At 41.2% G+C, this 18,520-nt stretch overlaps 1 protein-coding gene across 2 annotated transcripts in view; it reads right to left on the reverse strand.

Annotated features, from left to right (window-relative positions):
- Positions 1-18,520, reverse strand: part of unc5db (unc-5 netrin receptor Db) — a 265,211-nt gene that overhangs the window by 148,907 nt on the left and 97,784 nt on the right. The window lies entirely within an intron of this gene.

An 18,520-nucleotide genomic window follows, 5' to 3' on the forward strand; every position in this document is an offset into this window, starting at 1 on the left:
GCCGAGTGTGAAGCGGCTGGGATGAGGATCAGCACCTCTAAATCTGAGGCCATGGTTCTCAGCAGGAAACCGATGGAGTGCTCCTCTCCGGGTAGGGATGGAGTCCTTACCTCAAGTGAAGGAGTTTAAGTACCTTGGGGTCTTGTTCGCGAGTGAGGGGGACCATGGAGCGTGAGATTGGTCGGAGAAATCGGAGCAGCTGGTGCGGTATTACATTCTGTTTATCGCACCGTTGTGACGACACCGTTGTGACGAAAAGAGAGCTGAGCAGAAGCAAAGCTCTCGATCTACCGGGCAATTTTCGTTCCTACCCTCACCTATGGTCATGAAGGCTGGGTCATGACCGAAAGAACGAGATCAAGGGTACAAGCGGCCGAAATGGGTTTCCTCCAGGAGGGTGGCTGGCGTCTCCCTTAGGAGATAGGGTGAGAAGCTCAGTCATCCGAGAGGAGCTCGGAGAGAGCCGCTGCTCCTTCGCGTGAAAGGAGCCATTGAGGTGGTTCGGGCATCTGTAAGGATGCCTCCTGGGCGCCTCCCTAGGGAGTTTCCAGGAACGTCCAACTGGGAGGAGGACCTCGGGGAAGACCAGGATAGGTGGAGAGATTATATCTCCAACCTGGCCTGGGAACGCCTCGGGACCCCCAGTCGGAGCTAGTGATGTGGCTCGGGAAGGAAGTTTGGGGTCCCTACTGGAGCTGCTGCCCCCGCGACCCGATACCGGATAAGCGGATGAAGATGGATGGATGGATGGTGGCTTCCATGACAACACAGAAGTTAATAACGCAATCTTATGATTGTAGGTAGTTCAGTTCTACATATATTGAAAACATTGTTCACTGAATTTCGGGTTCTTTATGAGTAAAGTGAGTTGTATTTTGCCCCTTTTGTATGTTGAGTACGAACGAGTTTTATTTTGGTAAGCTACAAGATCCAGGACCGGAAGTTGGCGGATGGTAGCGTGAACGGACAAGAGAAAAATTTAGACTGTGAATAGCGAACTGTTAAGCTCTGTTAAGTGATAAGACTATCACAGAATGCAGCGCTGCCAGTTGAGAGTTTTGTTCAATAAGAGCACAGATATTGACTCGTATTACGACTCGCTTTATCCGTACCGGATACTCGTTTCAGCCGGGTACTCGGATCATCCCTAGTAGCGATATTCTCTTTTGGCATTGTTCTGCTAAATGTCCATGTCTATTATAGACCACATCCTGTAACTTCCCGATGGTTAAAATGCTGTCTGGGAGGATCTTAAATGACGGAGTTAAAGTACAGAGGAGAGACTTCCGGTTATGGCGGCACGGTGAGCAGACGCGTTTTCCTCGTGCTCAATTGTTTTTTAAGAAATCCTGCATTTTACTCCAGAGTGAGGATATATAAAGAGACACAATTGTAACCGCAAGAGTAAGCTACTTCAAACATGCCAAAAAAAACGGCTAAGGAGAAGAAGACGATGGAAAATTCCGAGCATGACGGCCAGAGATATGCCAGGAGCTAGCTGAAGAGGAGTCGTGCTCATCAAAGCAGGCACCCGCGGCTGCCCCCCGCGGTCACCGTACAAGCCATAAACTTGGATAATCCTTCACCAAAGGACATCATGCTTGCCATAAACTCATTCAAACAAGACTTTAACATAAAAATTGACGGTTGTACTGACGGAAATAAGGAATGTCCAAACAGACGTCAAAAACTGCAGCGGGCGTATCATGGAGGCCGAAACGCGGATATACTACGGCAGAAGACGATATACAAACCCTGAAGAAACAATCGAAAACCTTGAGAGTAAGACCAAAAATCTCACTGACAAAGTCAACGATTTAGAAGGGAGAAGTAGACGTAATAACCTGCGTGTACTGGGCCATACCCGAGAAAGTGAAGGCAACGACATTTGCTCCTTATGGAAAATGGATAGCGGATACTTTGAAGATAGCGCCGCCGGTTTTGGAGAGAGCGCATCGGATAACAGCGAGCCAAAGTTCCACCAGGTATCCGAGAACCGCATCGTCAAGTGTTTAAGCTACAAGGACAGAGAAAATATTTTGAGAGCCGCACGGATACGGAACGAGGGACGTACCAAACAATAAAATAAGATTTTTTCCTGACCTGCCAGCGGAGGTGTATAAGCAACAGAGAAAGTACGACGGCGTGAGGAGGCGGCTGCGGGAACACGGACTGGACAAACACCGGATCATATATCCTGCACGGCTCCTGCTGACCGTCGATGACCGTGCGGTCGTCTTCAACACACCAGCGGACGTGAACAAGTACATCGTGGAGCGGGAGCCGGTGACTGAGGAAGGCTAGACTGAGTAGCTACGTCCTAATGAGAATTCATATTACACTAAGAGGTGTGTAGGGCTTACTTTTGTTGGAAACTAGGCATTGTACTACTTACAGACTTGATTCTCTTAAGGTACAAGTGTAAAGTTTTAATAGGCCCGGTTTTAAACTCGGTTTTGTTTTTTCTATTGTGTTTTCCGCTTGAAATGCAACTAGTTACTTTCCAAATAAGTGATGAAAGCTACGCGTATGTTATATGGCGTTATCTGTCTCACGTGGATAGTTACAATAATCTATCTGGATACTTTGTATATAGATAAGCAGTTGGGCTGAGATTTGGTTTACAAGTGAATAGTTCCTCAGTATAGTGTGGACCTATTGCGATAATGGAGGGAAGATATGTTGGGGTTTGGGGGAGCCTGAATGTTCTAGGGTGTCAGGCTTGGGTTTTGGGTGAGTCGCTCTCTCTTTTTGTTTTGGTTAAATTCAAAATTGTACCCTTTCATGTTTTTATTGCTGTGCTTGCACTAAGGTTATTGGCCCCTTTAAAGGGTTTAACCAACATACTATAACAAATGATAGAGGGTTTGGTTGAATTTGTCTCTTGGAATTGTAGAGGCCTACGTAAACTTACTAAAATAAAACAAGTAGTAGGTAGAATTAAACAGCTAAGAGCCAAAATTGTGTTCCTACAGGAAACACACATGCTAGATCACGAGACAATCAAAATTAAACGGAGGTGGCCAGGTCAGGTACTATCTTCAGCTTACTCCTCTAATTCCAGAGGAGTCATCACCTTGATACATAAGTCCATTCCTTTGCGCATAGATAAAATAACTAAAGACCCCAACGGTCGATTTTTGATTGTACAGGGAAAGATTCTGTCAACTCAGGTTAATCTGGTTAATGTGTATGGACCTAATGATGATAATGCAAATTTTTATAGTGACTTATTTTTGAGAATCTCCACAATGCCTGGAAGACACATAGTGGCAGGTGACTTCAATTGTGTTTTGCAGCCCACTAAGGACCGGTCGTCTGGTACAGACAACACTCATATAAGGTCTAGGAAAACTTTACAACACTTTATAAAGGAACTTAACCTGGTGGATATATGGAGGGCTCAGAATCCACTAAAAAGGGAATACTCATGTTGGTCGAGCACTTCTAAAGGATACTCAAGAATAGACTACTTTTTGATATCAGCTGAACTAATTTCCTGCATCAGAAACTGTCAATACAGTAGTATTCTAATATCAGATCACGCTCTTGTATCTTGACATATTTGAACCAAAACTTGTTCATAATCGTACTAATGGAGATTTCAGATACACTGGATGCAAGACAAAAGATTTCTTGAGTTCTTAGGGAACAGATTGATTACTATTTTGAACACAACACCACCCAAAAGTCAGCTACAATTAGATGGGAAGCCTTTAAGGCCTTTATACGAGGACAAATTCTAAGTTATACGAGCAGAAAAAACAAAGGAGAAACATGAGAAAACTAAAGCCCTTGAAGTCAAATTAGTTACTAGAGGAAAGAGTTTACAAGCAGGCCAAAATACCGTAATGTTTAAAAGAAGTCTATTGTTAAGGACCCAATATATGAAAAACTCATGAAATAGCAGCAACAATTTATTAAGATTAAAGCAACAATTTTACGATCAGGGAGAGAAACCAGGCAGGCTGCTTGCTTGGCGAATAAACAACAGGAATCAGAAAGAGCAATTACTAGTATTGAGGACGGAAATGGTAATATAATTATAAACCAATGGACATTAATAAAGCGTTTAGAATTTTCTATGAAAAACTATATTGCTCTGAACATCTGCCATCGACTGAGACCAACTCCGTGTTTTTTGATAACCTTAACATTCCCAAAATACCTGAAGAACTGAAAATTAAGTTAGATAACGATCTACTGCAGCTGAAGTTATGGAGGCTATAACTACATTAAAAGGTGGTAAACAGCAGGACCGGATGGCCTGCCTATCGACCTATATAAATTTCAAAGATAAATGGTTAGGCCACCCTTGACATGTATATAGAAGGTTGTGATAGTAACTGCCTTCCTACTTCTATGAGAGAAGCCTTGATCATCCTTTTACCAAAACCTGGAAAACCTAATACAAAATGTGAAAATATGCGACCTATAAGCTTGATAAATACAGATACAAAAATATTAAGTAAAATTTTGGCAAGAAGGTTAGAGACCGTGCTCCCGAGCATTGTGGGGGATGATCAAAATGGGTTCATTAAGGGCAGACAGGGATTTCATAATGTGAGACGTGTCCTAAATATTCTGCATAGTCAAAAAGAGGACAAGGATACAGCTCTTCTCTCGCTTGATGCAGAGAAAGCTTTCGATAGAGTTGAATGGACTTATCTATTTGACGTTATTGTGAAATTTGGATTTGGTAGTTCCTTTCTGCGTTGGATAAAACTATTACATTCCAATCCCACAGCTGAAGTTTTAACCAATGAGGTGGTCTCTGAGCCGTTTAATATTACAAGGGGTTGTCCTCAAGGTTCACCTCTGTCCCCACTTCTATTCATTTTGGCTATCGAACCGCTAGCAATAGCCGTAAGGTCTAGCACTCACATACAAGGGATAACAATGGGTGGCATGGAACATAAAATAGCTTTATTCGCTGACGATGTTGTGCTCTTCTTAAAACAGTTAAACACCTCTATTCCAGCACTTCTAGAGCTGATTAGTCAGTTCGGAAATATCTCCGGGTATAAAGTCAACACATCAAAGTCATCGTTAATGTTGCTCAATAAAAATGTCTGTCCAGCTACATCACATTTTTTCACTGAATTAACGTCCAGTTTTACATATTTGGGTATTAAAATAGCTCCCGAATTAGAAAAATAAATTTCTACAAATTACAATGCACTAATGGAATCAACATCTAAAGAGCTAGAGAGATTGCGTACCTTTACCAAATTTTATTTATTGGAAGGATAATATACTGAAGATGACTACTTGCCTAAATTCATGTATCTATTCCAAAATATTCCTTTGGCGCCACCTGTTGGATTGTTTTCGAAGATTAACTCGTTATTTAGGAAATTTATTTGGAACAAGAAAAGCCCCCGAGTTCGTCTATCTCTTCTTTATCTTCCATTTGATACGGGAGGGTTGAAATGTCCCAACCTGTATTGGTACTATTTAGCTGCACAACTGAGGACAATGATGTTTTATTTTTCCTCTGAAGAAAAACCATCATGGGTGGATATGGAGTCTTGTGATTTTGCATTGCCATTAAACTTGTATTTATACTCAGATAAGTGCAAACAACTGAAAACACTCACCACGCACCCCATTGTTAGGAATATGATTAAAGTATGGTTTGAAGCTAAAGAGTACATGAAAATAGCGGACTCTCTATCCCAGTTTAGCCCCATTTGGGGCAACACATTATTCAAACCAGGCACGAAGGACTCAGGATTTCGGTTGTGGGCTGAAAAAGGAATAAGCAAAATTAGTGATCTGTTTTGGGAAGGAACGTTGATGTCGTTTGAGCAGTTATCTACTAACTACAATATTCCAAGAAAACATTTTTTTAAATATTTACAGATAAGGAGTTTTGTTCTATCTGCGCAGAACCAATTGTTAAGCTTGCCAGTACTTTCTTCCTTGGAGGAATTAATTACGAAAAAATGCAATAATAAAGGATTAATATCAGTGTTTTACAACTGGCTTGTATCAGGGTCTACTGAATCATCTACCCAAACTTGAATATGGAGGGTGGGATTGAGGGAGGGAAATATCGAGGATGAATGGAGACAAATATGTACATACTCTCAGAGACAGTCAGGTAACGTTTGCTTAAAACTACTTCATATAACTGGTTGATGCAGACTTATATAACTCCTGTCAAATTAAATAAGTTATAAAAATGTGCTGATATATGTTTTAAATGTAGAGAAGCCCAAGGAACATTGGGCATTGTGTTTGGGAGTGCAAAATTATTAGAGAATTTGGGTAAAAGTGATCAATATTACAAGACAATTATATCCATGAATATTCCTCTAGAAGCAAAACGATCCTGCTACACTTGTATCCAAAAAATATAAGCTAAACCACCAACAGCGTACATTTACAGATCTAGCTATAACTGCAAGCTAAAAGAATGATCGCTCTTAGCTGGAAAAGGTCGATCCCCAGTTGTTGGAGCTTGGATTAGGTCCATGGCACAGTGCATGGTTTTGGAAAAAACAACATATTTTATTAAAACACAAAATGAATGTATACAAAGAAATTGGAAGCCCTTTATTCACTACATTAAAAACAATAATATTGATCACTTTTTACAAGAAGTGTAACTATGAAGTAGGCTATTCTTTAATAGATTGGGATTGTTTATTTTCCTTTTCATTATTGTGTTTTGCTGGAAATGTAAGTTTCGTGTGTAAAGTACAGTATGTATATTTTGGTTTCTTGTCTTTGTAATTTATTTTTTAAATGTGAAGAGAGCGTTGTGTTCGGTTGTATTGGGGTGGGAACTAAGTGTTAATGTATCTTTGTGAATTGTCTTGTAAAAGAAAATTTCAATAAACATACTGTTAAAAAAAAAATAAAGTACAGAGGAGAACATTAAGTATTTGAACGCTTGACCTCCCCCTATAATGCTAATAGGCAGGATTTTAACTTCCCTATCAAGTTCAAATTTCCTTCCTTCCTTCTTCTTTGAGTGTTACCATTCAACACAGGTATAAAAACATTTACCTTTAGACGTGGTTGGATAACACATTGTAGAAACTAGTAAATCTAGTAACTAAATCTAAGCTCAAATCATGCTGACCTCATATTTTGATTCACTCCCCTTAAAAATATACAGTAACACACATAACCGCTGGTCAACTACACCCTACAAGTCCTAATGTATAACCACAGCTAGGCAGCAATACCACCATTAGACAGTCAAAAGAAGCACTCTAACCAATTACCAGCAACAGAGAGGAAAACTAATTATAAATTACAAACTTAGTGACGCTTTTGTGCTTCAACCCTGGTATAAGAGATGCATCGCTGCGTTTGCAAATTACATTCAAAGTGTGGCAGAATGGTCTTGGCTGATGGATTTATAGGAAGCGCACAGGCACGTTTTATAATAAACAACACTCAAGCTGGATGCAAATGGGAAGTGCCTGTGGGCATGAAAACACTGGGTAAATAGAAATGACAAACAGACCCGAGGGATGATGGATTGCAGGTATATATTGACACAAATAAAAATGATAATGAACATCATAACACAGCAATCATTTCTCACAGTCTGTATATATATTCTCACCTATTTGAGTCAATTGTACCACTGTTAGCAGAAATGGAAATTTTTCTTTTTTGGAGGTGTACAGTACAATTATATTAGCTGAAGCCCCCATTTTTTCTATTTCTTGAAGAAAGCCTATTTTCTTCAAATTCTTCTCTACAATTAAAAGTTAGCCTTAAGTGTGGATTTTCATTAAGGGTAAAACGCTTTGCATCATTGATAGATAAGAAAATAGGGAGACAAAAGACTGGGTCTAATTTCTTATGATTAAAGTCATCTGTCACTGAATGGTTACAGAAGTGGTGGCATCCCCACCCACTGACTATGTATTTCTTTCAATTTTATCCTGGAAAATGTGTGATTTAAAAGAGGCAATTAACGTGTGGCACAAGCTGGCCATCACAGCGGGCCATGCAGCACATGATCTATCAGTCTGCCGCTTACAACCCTTAGGTAATGATGAAAAGATTTTCATAGAAAAAACAAGGAGAAAGATACAGAGAGAGGAGGGAGGGGGGGAAGTGGTAGGAGAAAAGAAAATGAAGGGACAAATACAAATTCAGCTAGCAAGAGTGTGGCAGAGGATGTGAGAAATGAACTGCCTAATTGGCACATTTGTTTCAATTAGGATGTGGTCATCAGTGTCAGCCTTGACAGAAGGGCTTCCATGCGGGGCCCCACATCAGGGCTTCCTCCCTGTGATTTCATTACCCGGAGCACCCCTGAAGGTCACTTCCTCCAGCCCTGCACAATGGCCAGGTCCTTTCCTTTGCTTACATGTACGTACCATACAGTACATGCATATACACAAAACTCATTCAGATGACATTTGCTGATGATTAGATGATGGAAAATGTGGCGGTTGAGGGGCAATTAGAGGACAGAAGAGCAATGTAATGGGTGACACAGCAGCAATCATCAAGACTTATGAGGAGAGCGCTGATCAAGACCTTGCCAGCTGATGCATTTTTCCCTGTGCTTGTGTGCCACATAGCAGCACTCCTAGGTCTAATGTCATTTGATGTTGAGGTGATACAGTACAAATGGTGTGCTTCAGTGCTATAAGTAAAAAAACGTAAATCCTCTGACTGCTGAGTCATGCTTAGGTGTCAGCATTTTGCAGGATCTCCTCCCCTTTGGGCAACTCTCAGCTGCCTGTAGCGGAGCCGACGTGGGCGACAGAACTTTTTAATTGTTGAGTATCTCATCAACGCAATTACATGGATTAAACGTCTCCATCAGGCTTGCCCCGGGGACCAGGAGACGCCAGTGGGACTGGCTGAGCAGCATATCAGAAGCAACACTGCCGCGCACAAAGCTAATCCACCCGATAGCACACATAAAGAAAGGCATGCTCATTGCCCACACACACACAGATACCCGCAGACACTTTGAACTCAGCATGGCTCAGTGTGTTCATATAAACAGCAAGCCTGACAGCAGCAGGTAGTGTCGGAGGGAGTTATCTGTGGCTCAGCTGGCTCTCCCGCTCCGGAGGTTAATCAGAAAAGATACAGGGAGAACACAAAGTGGGCCTGCGTCGCCCATCCGCCTCCCCATTGCTTCCCAAATGCCACCTCTTTTCCCCTCCAAGCTATGTAGCACTGCATTACTATTCTACAGGAACTGTCTTATCTTAACAAAATAAATTGAGGAAGCTTCCAGCTTTGGTCTGGGCTGGGGGGTGGGGATATGTAATTGCTTGGCTTGAAAATGAAGCTCTCTCTAGAGTAGACTTTCTCTGACCTATCAGAAAGTAACGCACAGTAACGTCAGTGGGTTTTGGAAAGTAGAAAATAGTGCAAAGGAATCAGGAGGTGGGACTTAGGCGGAATCTCATCACCCTTGGTCCTCAACTCCTCGTTGAAATCAAAAGTTGTTCTGTACCTCCTTGGTAAAAGCCGTCTCAAAGCTCTTATTTCTTCCCCGAGGACCGAGCATCGAGGAGGAATCATCAAGGAGGGATCATCAAGGAGCTATAGGCGAGGATACACAAGAGCAGTCTTCCCGGAAGCTGTGCAGCTGAAAGGGTTGCTAACTTCACCCAAACAGTTGACGAATTCATGTGATGCTTCAGAGGAAAGGATGTCTCATCCCTCTAAAACACATTTGCTTGTTGCCACCTTGGTGTGAGGGACTAAGATGCAATGAAAGGAGGCAGGTGGGGGCTTTGAGGTTGTCTTCACCGCATTAAAGGTGCCCTACCACACATATTTTATTACTAATTACTGTGGTAATGTAAGTTTTACTTGGTATAGAAACCCTGCTGGACAACTCAGCTCGATTTGTGCTAGCTCTCATTAATATTCAATGAGCTAAGCTGCTTGACTCTGATCGGCTAACAGCTAGCCAATGAGAGCCTGGTTATTAGCATCTACACCTAATATATTTAAAAAAAGAAAATGCAAGTAAAATCGGTTTTGTGTGGCAGGGCACCTTTAAACTTTATAGCAGTTGAAACCCGGTAGTATTTTCAAATGACCAAGAGTCCCTCCCTCATGTACCCCTGAAACTAAGTTTCTTTGTATTGTGGGTCTGAAAAAAAGCCTCTGATGAAGCAAAAATTGTCATTTAGCGCCATCAGAGGCATTACAAGCCAGCTAGTCCCGCATGTTTTCAACCCACCCATAGGGGTTTGGACCCGAAGTGAGCCAAAGCGAGCCGAAGCAAGCCTAAGCGAGTTGAGTGCCAGCCTTCTCTTTTCATCAGCAAACTTTTACAATTATGTGTATTCCAACTACCACTCATGTGTACAACCGGGATACCCAGTAGCGGTTCTTGGCATGGCCCGGGGCGGCATTTTGTCTTAACACATGGGGGGGGGGGGCAGCACGAGCACTTAAAAAAAATCCTTGAAGTGTTTTTCTGCTGTATTATCTATCCTTTCACTGTGTGGGGAATTGGCAAATTGGCGCTCCCTGCAGCTGCAGGCGCATTGCTTGCTGAGAAGATGCCGTGTACAGAGCTGTGTGAGAAGGAGAAAGGGGGGGTGGGAGCGGGGGATAGTTCACCTCTGGGTCGAATGGGTTGCTGCATAGGCGCCGATACCGTGGGTGCTCAGTACTAGCGGAGCAAGATGATTGCGGTTACATGTCAGTTAAACTTTTCATCTCCAATCCTATCTGTATTTGTGAGAAGTGGCGCAATCCTGAGTTGAAAGATCCTACTTTACGGCTTCATAATTGAGTTAATAGGTGTGAGTGTGTTTGTGTCCGCTGCTGTCCATTTCCTAAGGTTATGAAATGCAAATATTTGTAACTTTTTTTTTTTCTTAAAGGGCCTGTCCACCCACAGAGGATGAAAAGGAGAAAATAAAAATAAAAAGGAGACTATGTTGCTGGGTCTCCCAATTGGACCACTCTGGACAAGGGGGGAACCATGAGCCTCCTTAAGCTCATCACTTTTATGTATGATAAGGATCTATCAGCAATGTACCCCAACTTTTGACTGCTTTCAGGATTGCACTTACTCTGCCTCATGTCTCAGGAACGGCTCATTGACCTTGCAGTCCACATTATCAATTACTCGATAGGGGAACAGATTTCATACAATAACATGATTGATGATTTTGCATCAAGGAGGGCCAGAAAGGTCAGGTTTTAGTTTTAGTTTGTGTTTTCTGTTCTTAGTGCAATAGTTTAATAATAAATAAAACAATTATAGTGTAATAATTAGATTTTCTAGTGTGTTTTCACATACTGCATGTGTGATGAAGGATTTGGGCTATTTAGAATATTTATTCTATATTTTATTCTTAATATTTTAAATTATTGTTTCTCTCTGCTCTTTTTACATTTCTTGTATATCTGATTGTATATATTTTTTGTATATATAAAAAGGGTGCTCCGATTGATCGGTCACTGATTGTTATCGGCCGATAAAGGCTTTAACCCTCATGTTGTCCTCGGGTCAAATTTGACCTGTTTTCAGTTTTTTCATTACAAAAAATGGGCCTTCAAAAATGTCAATATTAGAAATATCAAATAATTTTGGAAAAACCATTTTAAAAAAGCACCCACAATGTTGAAAAAGTGTCAAAAATGTCGGGAAAAGGCGATAATAGAGTTGAAGAAAGACTTTTTTTGTTCATGGTTGACAGGAAGACAACACAAGGGTTAAATAGTTTGATCGGTGGTCTCCATAAAGGCCGATCAGATGGGCCGATGAGACGCACTACTCGTGAGAAAGAAATTCTACGCGCAGCTAAAATGGCGGCCTCCCTACATTCACCGGTCTGGCATTTCTACAAGGTGTCTAAAAAAGACATTACATTAGTGATTTGCAACATGTGTGCCAAGGAAATTCCACGAGAAGGAAAGCTCCAAAGACATTTCAACACCACCAACCTCATCAGAGATTTGAAGGTTAGTCACGGAAAGGAATACAAGGAGTTTTCAAAGTTAGCTAGCGCTAAGGCAGAGAGAGTGAGCGGGGTTGTGTAGCAGCTCCGGCGCCACTCACTCAGCTGTCTGTAACAGAGACATTGCAACGACAGCAAACCTACAGTAATGACAGCAACAAAATATAATGGAATTCATATGCCTCGATCACCAGCCGTTGTCAATTGTGGAAGATGAAGGGTTCCGGCGACTCATGTCTTACAGGGATTCCCGCTACACTCTGCCAGGGCGTAAATATGTCACCGATGTTTGCCTGCTCAGTTATACCAAAACGTGTTTGCACATGTTTACACCCTTATGATGGACAACATCACATCAATCAGCTTCACAAGTGAAATTTGGAGTTCAAATGTATGTCCCATGTCGAGCCTAACAACAATCGAGTGCAATTTATTAATCAAAACTTTTAATTAAAAAGAGTTGTGCTTCATTCTCAAGAATTTTCGGAGTCACACACCACGGAGGCTCTTGCTGCCGCATTAAGCGACATGTTTTGCGCATGGGGAATCCCGAAGGAAAAAGTGCACTGTTCTGACTTGGGTGTCTGGGTCTGTTTCCTGACAGTTCAGTAAACTGCCGTTAGCGTCCTTAGCATTCAATTCGATCAACATTGAAATCAATCAATATCAATAAATAAGGTATCTTTTGTATAACTGTGTTGCAAACTGGGATGTAATCAATGACAAAACAATGACATGTGGCAGAAAAAAATTTGCATTACAGAGCCTATATTGTGTGTGTACTAAATGTAGCCTGTTTTGTAATGTAATGTAACACCACTTGGGCCACGATGAAAAGTTGTGTGTATATGGTTGAAATGACAATAAAACACAGTTGAGTTGAATGCCTCACTGTCTATGTCTGTAAATGGTAGGCGTGTCTTGGGAGTGGACTTGTAGAGCAGCAAAGCAAGGGCATTCTGGGATGTGGTGTCTTTCATCCACATGAGCCAAAAGGCTTTTCTTGGCCTAGAAGGCACCAATTTCAGCAACAGCAAAAAAAAAAATCACATTTTTACTACATAGGTGACACAGTTGAAAGATATATTCATCTTTCCAATGGTGAAATATGCCTTTAAGTGCTATGGGACATACCTAGAGTTACATTTTTACTTGTTTTGGAGTAGCATTTCAATGTCTTTGTGAAGCTCAACAGAGAAAAGCTTGTATCACAGTGCAATAGCTTTTAGTTGATTCCCTTTTGTGTCATGGCCCTGGCTGTCTACCGAGCTACTGTAGATCAAGGGGATTCATCTCGGATTAAAGGCTTTCATTCAGGGAAGTTGAAATTGGCTGTTCATTTCACACTTTCTCTCAGAATAACCTCTCAAAAGAAACTAATTATGCAGGGTTCTCATGGACTCGTTTCTTCCCAAGTTAGAAGATCTGCTCTGCATTTACACCCCCTGATGTAAAGTAAAAGTGGGGGATTGGTTTTGGACTGGGAGAACTGAAACTAAATTACAAAAAACCCGGTCCTACGTTCCATTAACCATAGGAAAATTACTGTCTCTGCTCTTTGGATAAGATGTATTAAGTAGGGCTGTAATCAACCAAAGAAAATCTTGGTCGACTGAAGTTGTGAAAGTTTCGACTATAAATCGACTGGGGGGGGGGGCGGAAAAAAAATGCAAGATTAAATAGCTGTACTGTCCCGCAGTACTTGTCCTTGTAGGCTATTTGCAATATATTAAATCATTTTTTACCTAATTATTTTGCACTAAAATGACACTCGTCTGTCGGCTCTGACAGCGCTGCATCAGCCTCTGTGTCCTCGCACGGAGCGGCTGAACACAAATAGACTATTAGTTTAAAGCTTTTACTCTTACTCGTGCTGGCGCTTTATATTAACAAGTTCTTAAAAACTCAGCAATGGGCCTCATATCCTGAGCAATAAAGTGTACAATTCCTTCCATGATATTATTTTTGCGTTTGGATCGTAGAGGCTTAACATCCAGCGTGGTGTGGGTGTGTCTGGGAAACGCTACTGTCGTTGCGGACGGGTGCGCCGGTAGTTATAAAACGATTATTAGACTATGAAATATGCCAATTCTGATATGTTCATATAGATAACCTACTCAAAACAGACAGGGCAACCTAACGCAGACAAGTTAGCTTACCGTTTTTAGGTGATATGCCATTTTTTTAGTCCAGCTGCAATTTGCGAACTGTTGCTGTCAAACTTTGCATTCGACTTTTTCCCGTTATCTATTTTTGTAAAATGCTGCCACACTGGCAATGTCTTCGACATTGTAGAGGAGGACTGACTGGAAATTAAACACTCCCAATTAAATAAATATTCAGCAAACCACTAAACCAAGGCTTTCTAGTTCTTTCTTGAATCTGTCCCCAGTGGGTTGGGCTAATCCAACAATATAGAAAACAAGGGGGGTGTTCTGAAGACAGACTGTTAAGTGAAACAGGGATGCTCTGAAAACACCCCCATTAGCAATTAGTGCTTTCCACCCATAGACCACAATGGTCTATGCTTCCATCTGATGAAATAACACGGCAAAAAATCGACCAATCAGAATTTTGATCGAGCCAGAACGTATCGACCAATAAATCGACTAGTCGACTGGGAGATTACAGCCCTAGTATTAAGGCATGTTTGTAAATCTTGAGGATTTGCTTGCTGGAATTTACACAATTTCCTATGCTTACAGCATATTCTAAGCATGAAAATGAGGTTGAAGACACTGGCAATTTTAAACCCTATTCTAGCCTCCCTATATTTTATATCAGGCCCCCTAAAAATTATAATAATAAAAAAAAATTATTTTAGCATTACAGTTTAACCACAGTGTAGTGTAGAGCCATCCCAATCCCCAAAGCTGTATTTAAACTTATGCTGGAGGTGTTCAGTTTAGCTAAACCCACAATCTAAAAAAAGATACAGCTGGTTCCATAAAACATATGCTTTCCTAAATCATGAAAATCACACAGACTGAAAACGATGTCAACCTGTCCATACTGCAGCATATCCTTATGTGTGTGTATATGAATGTGTTTTAACTTCCTCTCTTGACCTTGGAGGGATGGGAGTGCTTGAGGCATCACTGTCTTATCATTCAACTGTTAAGTCTATTGTCATCTATTGAGATAGAGTTGAACTACTACTCGGCCTGAGACAGGTTATGACCTACTGCTGTTATGTTGGACATATTCTGGCTCATAGGAAGAACCTATTCTCCTTCCGCTCTCTGTGTGTTACAGTTCTCAAAATCAAACCACACGGTATAGCTATAAAAAAAAAAACTGGATTGTGCAATAAGGCAGGCCTGCTTGGTTTTTTGAATGATTGTAAAGATTTACATATATGTTTACAGAATGTATTATCTAACTGGGATGTTTTGGAACCAATCAACGGGATTGCTGTAGACAAAGTAAGTTCAATTCAATTTTACTTATAGTATCAAATCATAACAAAAGTTATCTTAGGACATTACAGATAAGAGTAGGTCTAGACCCAACAATTTTAGTAATTCCCGAAGAGCAAACATTTCGTGTGACAAGGAAAAACTTCCATTTAGGGAGAAACCTCGGACCAACCCAGGCTCTTGGTAGTCGGCGTCTGACGGTGCCGGTTGGGGGTGTGATGAACAATGGCAATAATAGTCACAATAAAGATAAAGGAACCGTGATTAGAAATAGTAGTTGTAGTAGTTCATGGCATAGCAGGGCACCACAGGGCATTGCAGGACATAGCAGGGCACAGCAGAGCACGGCAATACACTGGTAAGGTCAAATTATGTTTAACCATTTATCTAGCTAATTTAATTAGGAGTTTAAATTAGATAGATACATCCTGTTGTTTTTCCTGGATTTTGTCCATTGCCTGTTTTCTGACGTGATGACGTTTGTCTCGTTTAAAGTGCTCCAGTCTAACGGACGCTGTTTTTCTGCTCCAGCAAAAACTTACACAACTCGGCTTTATTGTTTAATCTGGCAGCTAAGTGCCTGAATTGTATTTAAACACTAGTTATACTCAAGCACTAATAGTTTTCTTTTCTCACAGCGACTGCCTCACTGATCTCAAAAATGTTATACGCTGTTAGCTACTTTTAATTCCTCTCCCTCCCTGCTCTCTCTTGCTCTGTGTCAGGTGTTAAGTATTCCTCTGCCTCCTTTAGTGATAAAGATATATGTAATAAATTTAGTATATTTTCTGCTCTGGAGACAAGGCTTTTTGGTCTCGGTAGTTTCATCTAAACCCCTGCCAAACCTGATCAGAGATGTCCAACAGCTGTTCAACCGACGGCTGTCGGCACAAAAAGGTCTAATAAAGCAATATTAACAGCAGGGGGCGCTACTACGATAATATATATGATACATGTAAAAAAAAAAAACTGAGGAAGAAGAGTACAGACAGCAGAGTTATTTTCACATCAGCTGGAGGTACTGGTAAGTGCCAGGAGCAGGACACTAATGGCGTTTTTCCACTGAATGGTATCTACTCAACTTGCCTTTTTTGGTTTTCCATTACAAAAAAAAGTCCCTGGTACCTGCTAACAGGTACTTTTTTCAGTACTACCTCAGTCAAGATTCCAAGCGAGCTGAGGTGATACCAAAATGTGACCTACAAACCTGCGGACTACGGATTGGTCAGAGAGAATTGTCACTATTTACTGCGTCATCATTGTTAGTGACAGACGGGGAGTGTCCTGAACAAACCTGCCGTGTTTAAATAGTTAAGCCAGTGTTTGTTTTTTTTGCTGACTCCAGCTTCTTTTGAAAGTAATTTGTATTCTGGCTGTCGCAACAGCCACATGCCGAGAATCCAAAGCAACACACCTTAGACGTTCTGTGTGTCTGTTGCGTTAGGTCAAAGCAGTTTCCTACTATGACAACCAGCCACAGCTCGCCTCATTAGGGGGTACTAATCTGCAATGGAAAAAGGAGGATGGGGCACCGCGGCAGAGTTGAGGCGAGTCAAGCAGGTACCATTAATAGAAAAAGGCCATAATTAGATAAATAGGCTGCCTTTATCCCTATCTTAGCAAATTGCATAGTCAGCTATAAACATGTGCAAGTGCTGTCAAACTTCATTAATAAACACAACCACAATTATCATCATTGGTTTTGAGTAACTTGCTGTGAATACTTTGTGCGATAGGTTACAGTATTGCGGCATAGTATCAGTGCATCCTTGCTAGTGTCAGTCGCGCACAGCTAGAGGCACATGCCCGGATTATGGGCCTATGTGGGAGAGTGTCAAGGGCTGTTTTTTAGCCCCTGTCCGTCCCTGAGGTGGAGTTGCAACCATCATTGATTAAAACATGTTAATTAATCCTAAACCTAAATTAAATTATAACTCGTTTGAAAGCCTTATTCTTAATCTTCAACATCCAACATTTATATTTGTTGTTACCGAGCTCCAAGTCCATATTCTGAATTTTAATCTGAATTCTCTGAGTATGTATGATGTGTAGTCATTAAATCAGACCAAGTACTTATTGTAGGTAATTTTAATATCCATGTGGACGTTGACAACAATAGCCTTAGTATTGCTTTCAACTCACTACTAGATTCAATTGGTTTCAGTCAGAGTGTGCATTAGGCCACCCACTGTTTTAACCACACCCTCGACATTGTGCTGGCTTATGACATTGAAATTGAAGATTTAATAGTGTTTCCGCAGAATCCTTTATTATCAGACCATTCTCTAAAATATGTTGAATTATTACAACCTAACTATACAAAATTAAATAAAAGCTTCTACACTAGATGTCTGGCAGTGCTATAGCTAAATTCAAGGAAGATATTTCAACAGCATTTAATTCAATGCCATTCCTTAAAGATGAACTGAACTGGAATTTGAGTAATGGTGATATTAGAGATTAATTTTATTTTTTCTTATTGGTACAATGAATAAAATGGGTGAATTTGTTAAAAAGGGATAAAATGGTAAGTTGAAAGTGTTGTTGTTACACGGGCGCCGCCATGTTGGAATTCCACAATCTACTACGTCACTGGCATGTAGGCTTCATAGCGTTCAACAAAAAAGACACTGACACACTGGGCATTACTTGAAATTGAGACACAACACCACGATCGAACCAAGGGAAAGGGCTCGCAATTGGAAGCCATAGACATATAAAGAGTAGATTGGCTGCTGGGTGCAAAAAATGCGGCTGCCATCTTGGACCGGTCATACTCGTTGCTTAGCAGCAGAAGACAGAAAATGCCAGAGCACTGTGCAGTATATTTCTGCTCAAATCGGCGGACCACTGAAAACAAGGCTCGGGGGATTACTTTTCACAAGTAAGATTTAACATTCTAACAGGGGCGGCTGTGGCTCAGTGGTAGAGCGGTTGCCTGCCAATCGGAAGGTTGGTGGTTCGTACCCCGCCCCTGCAGTCATTGTCGAAGTGTCCTTGGGCAAGACACTGAACCCCGAGTTGCCCCCGGTGCTGCGCATCGGAGTGTTTATGTGATGAGCAGGTGGCACCTTGTACGGCAGCCACAGTGTATGAATGTGTGTGAATGTTGAATGTTTCCTGTAGATGTAAAAGCGCTTTGAGCAGTTGTTAAGACTGGAAAAGCGCTATATAAAT

This window comes from Etheostoma spectabile, chromosome 5 (genome assembly GCF_008692095.1).
Source record: "Etheostoma spectabile isolate EspeVRDwgs_2016 chromosome 5, UIUC_Espe_1.0, whole genome shotgun sequence".
In the NCBI taxonomy this organism is placed as follows: Eukaryota; Metazoa; Chordata; class Actinopteri; order Perciformes; family Percidae; genus Etheostoma; species Etheostoma spectabile.